This window comes from Delphinus delphis, chromosome 1 (assembly GCF_949987515.2).
Source record: "Delphinus delphis chromosome 1, mDelDel1.2, whole genome shotgun sequence".
NCBI classification, from domain to species: domain Eukaryota; kingdom Metazoa; phylum Chordata; class Mammalia; order Artiodactyla; family Delphinidae; genus Delphinus; species Delphinus delphis.
The window spans coordinates 72,355,150-72,360,134 of NC_082683.1; the positions used below are offsets into that span (position 1 = coordinate 72,355,150).

At 31.3% G+C, this 4,985-nt stretch overlaps 1 pseudogene; it reads right to left on the bottom strand.

Moving 5' to 3' along the window:
- Positions 1–2,103: 2,103 nt before the first annotated feature.
- LOC132416700 (U4 spliceosomal RNA) lies at positions 2,104–2,232 on the bottom strand (annotated as a pseudogene).
- Between the last annotated feature and the right edge of the window lie 2,753 nt (positions 2,233–4,985).

Below are 4,985 nucleotides of genomic sequence, written 5' to 3' on the forward strand. Positions count from 1 at the left end.
GCATTTTTGTCAGACTGTCAGTGAGACCAATGAGGAACCTATAGTTTACCTGAAGAACAGATAAATTTACTATCATGAAAGTGTTCAGAACAGATATTAATCATGCATCCCTTCAATCTATAAATGTTTATAAACAGCCACATGGGCAGAAGAATTCCAAGAATATTCTTTGAAATTCAGACATAAAACATTACTAAGAACACTTGGAGAAGCCAGATAAATCCTCATTTCATCCTGGTGATTTTCCTCTTTTCTTTCTTTTTTTTTGGTAATTCTTTGTGGAGATATAGATGGAATATAACTTGATTTTACTAATGAACTCCAGACTTATGTTATAAATTTCCTTTCAACACTTGGACCTCTCTGACCCTAACATTATGCAGTGAAGTTAGAAGCACCAAACACTTTGAATACAGGAAAATGTGAACATGTGAACCGGCAAAAATCTGCTCTATGTGTCTGAACAACTAAAGGGAAAACATGTCTACTGTTTTTCCCAAGACTCTTTGTATGTGTCAGAGATGCATCTCAGATCAGCTATGATACAGAGTATTATTGGGTGAACTAGCCTAGCTAAGGAAAGGCAAGATGAAGTGCAGCCTCACTGTCTAGTCTGGGGCATATGAACCAGGTACTCAAATGCTATCAGTATTCTTACAGAGTTTTATGTGTTTATTCTTAGTATATGTCATTTATGTCCACTAACAAGGGAGGAGAATAATTGTGTTAAACACCTGAAAAATTAAATCCAAAAATTCCCTTCATAATAGTGGCTCTGTTCACAATTCAAAAGCAGTCAATTAATTTTATCAGTCAAGTGGGAGAGAATTTTTTTTAAAGCATACTTTAGGTAAAATTTTTATTAATCAATTTTGGTTTAAATGATGTTACAATGAGATCATCTTTGGTATTTGAAATTCTTTAATTAATTTAGGAAGTTTACTATAATGCCTCAACCAGAAATATGTATTGAGTACAGTATATATACAGTAGTGAACAGTATATATACAGTATATATTTTTAGATATAAAGCAATACTAAGAAAAGTTTGAACAAGAGAAGTATATTCCTTCTCCAGGAGAATACATTTCAAAATATCTGTAGTAAAGAACCAGATTTTTGGTTGTTTCCTTTTCTCCCCAGTACCTCAGGTACCAATATTTTTGTTAAAAATAATGAAATAACTACAAAAATAAAATGAAAAGACAAAGACATACAAAATGCAAACCCAAATTATTTATTTTTAGATTTAATGAACATAAAGCTGCATTTTAATAAATGTAACCACAAGAAATATTACATAGAAAAATAACTATAAAATTTCTGTAAATTGTTTACTTAAAATGTCTATATGGGTGATTAATATAGACAAGAACTATTGTATTCATAATCTTTTCTTCAATTGTAACTAAGCAAAAAGTTATGTGTAAAAAACTCTTATCTCAAATATAGTTTTTGCACATTTTTAACCATCACCATGCAAATCAATATTTAAATTTTTTGATGTAATAAATGAACTTGCTTCTTACTTCCTCATTTATCTAATGTAAACTGCATGAATACATTTCTAAATTTTAGTCAATATTTTTGTTCTTATTTCATCACACACCATAACAAATAGTTAAAATGTAGTATGAGAATATAACTTCTCTACAAATTCTTACTGCTGTGGCCTCCCCAACTCCCTTCTTTGGCCCCTCAGTTCTGCAAGCCCTTAAATCTGGGTTCTCTCTCTGGCATTGCAGGCTAGACATGCTTCTAGTAGTTAGTTCCTGTAAGTGTACAGGTCACCTTGTTTGTTATCCTCGTCATATGGCTTGCATTTCTTCACTGTTTTCCAATGTCTGGAATGTTGTTTCATATTTCCTCCTCTTTCCTTTGTTGTTGAAGAAGAGCGTAGATTTGGTCTTGCTATACCACCTTGGCTGAAAATGAAAAGTACTACACCACGCATGTTTTGTTGTTTCAGATATTTATTGTTAGTTGCTTCAAAATATTTTCTGTTTTTATTTCCTATTTGTACCTTGAATTATTTAGAAATGTATTATTTCATATCAGGCAGTTGGGTTTTTCTGATTCTATTTTCATTATTGATTTCTAGATAAATTCCACTCTCATCAAAAAACATAACTGGATAATTTCAAGTTTTTGGATTATGTTGAGGCTTTCAATTAGCAATAATTGTGCGTCAGATAAGCCTCATTGTCTACGATACTGCCACTGCACAAAGCTATGTTGAGGTTTTCTTTTCGGCCTAGTATATGGGTAAATTTTATACATGTGTACTTAAAAATATATATTCTGTTGTTCTCAGTGAAATGTTCTCTACATATCAATTAGATTGTGTTTAAAAATATAATTGTTTATATCTTCTAATTTTTTGTATGCACATTTCTTCTGTCAGTTATAGAAGGAAGTGTGTTAAATGATTGTGGATTTCCTCTTTTCTCCTTTTTGTTCTGTAATATGAATTTATGATATTTGAGATTGTAATATCTTCCTATTGAATTGACTTTTTAAATATTTTAATATGGCCCTCTTATCTCTAGTAGTGCTCTTACCCTGAGGTCTATTTTGTCTTATATTTGTATAGCAACACCAACTTTCTCTTTGTCAATGTTTCATGCTATCATTTTCCAACATTTCTCTTTCAACTATTTTGTGTTCTTATACATAAAGTATGTCTCATAAGCAATATATAGTTTTTTTTAATAGATCTTTATTGGAATATAATTGCTTCACAATACTGTGTTGGTTTCTGTTGTACAACAAAGCAAATCAGTCACATACATACACATGTCCCCATATCCCCTCCCTCTTGAGCCTCCCTCCCATCCTCCCTATCCCACCCCTCTAGGTCATTGCAAAGCACTGAGCTGATCTCCCTGTGCTATGCTGCTGCTTCCCACCAGTCAACTATTTTACATTTGGTAATGTATATATGTCGATGCTACTCTCACTTCACTGCAGCTTCACCCTCCACCCCATGTCATCAACTCCATTCTCTATGTCTACCTCTTTATTCCTGCCCTGCAACTAGGTTCATCAGTACCAATTTTTTTTTCTTTTTAAAAAAAATTCCATATATATGCATTAGCATACGGTATTTGTTTTTCTCTTTCTGACTTAATTCATTTTGTATGACAGACTCTAGGTCCATCCACCTCACTACAGATAATTCAATTTCATTTCATTTCATGGCTGAGTAATATAGTTGCTTTTTACCTTCACCATCTTAGTCTTTTACTTGATTAATTTAACCTATTTACATTTAATGTATTAATTGATATAGCTGTATATATGTCTGCCATCCTACAATGTTTCTTTTTTACTGTTTTCTTTCTGAATTTTGATTTAGCAAAATATTTTTTTTTCTTAAATGAACTCTTTAGTTATATATTCTGTAACTATTTCTAGTGACTTCCCTAGAGATTATAGAACTCATCCTATACTTATTACAGGCTAAAACAAGTTATTTTACCACTTTCCTGCTACTGCATAAACCATAGATCTTTTAACTCCTTTTACTCCACTACTTCATTTATCATTCTTACTGTTTTTAAAATGGGAAAATATTCTAAAAATTCACATTGCAACTCCAACCAGGCTTGGCTTGAAAGTTTCCCCTGTACTTGTTGAAGAAAAAATATATCATGATACTATTTAATAAGGAAATATTTCTTTTCTATCAGAAATTGAATTCAATTGGTGAAGTCTTTTAGCTTCCATCATAAAAATCATCAAGGTTCTCCCCTTCTCTCATGTAATGATTGGTTATGGTAATTTACTTTCTAGTAATGAAAATCTCTTGAGTTCTCACAGAGAACTTCTCTTTATAATGGTATTTTATAAATGTAATATTCTGTTATATTTGATTCACTACTACTGTATGTATCATTCATCTATATCCATAAAGTGAATTTCTTTGTATGTTGTCATGTCATTTTTGTTTTATTCTATTTATTTAATGTTTGTTAGGAGTTGGTAGCAGCATCATATTAACTTCATAAAATGAATTGGGAAATTTCTCTTATTTCTCTGTACCTTGGAAAAGATTAAAAATCAAATAAATTGTGTATTTTTAAAAGTTTGTACAAATTCATCTATGAAACCATCTGGGTCAGGAAATGATTTGAGGAATTTCTCTGGTCAATGTAACAATTTAATTTTGTAACAAAAATTTTGCTATTTCGTTGAGTGCTTAAATTTCATGATCATGATTTCATGTACATAATTAATCTGAAAAATAATTTTTCTGTGTCTGAAGTTTTATCTTTTTTCACATTCCTAATATTGTGAATTACTATTTTCACACACTTTTTCATGATTATCTTTCAGAGGTTTGTATATTTAATTATAGTGTTCAAATAACTAGCTTTATATATGTTCTCATTTCTAACTATCCTTATTTATTAAGTTATTTTGTCATTTTTATAACTTCTTTTCTACTGATTCTTAGGGGTTATTTCATTGTACTTCTACAATTTTTGTATTAATGTTTATTACTGCAAAATAAATGACAGCAAACATTGCAACTTAAGATAATACCAATTATTGCCTCAATGAAGGTCAGAAGTTCAACATGACATTGCTGGGATCTCTGCTCGAGGTATTGTAAAGTCAAAATCACAAGATTGGTCAGGCAAATCTTCTGGAGGCTCTGAAAAAAATTCTACTCACAAGTTTATTCTCATTATCTTCAGAATTCAGTTTTTGCTGTCATAGAACTGAAGTCTTTGTGTCCTTTTTGCTGTCATCTGCTTCAGCTTCTAGAGACCACCCACCTTCCTTGCCATGTGGTTTTTCATCCTCAGATGGAAGCATGCTAAATCCTTATCATGCTTTGGATCTCTAACCTCTCATATCTCTCTGTACATCATATTTAAAGAGATTATGTGATTAGGCCAGGCACATCAGGCTATTTTCCTACCTTAAGGTCAACTGGTTTGTGACTTCAATTACATTTGCAAAATCCTTCATAGTAG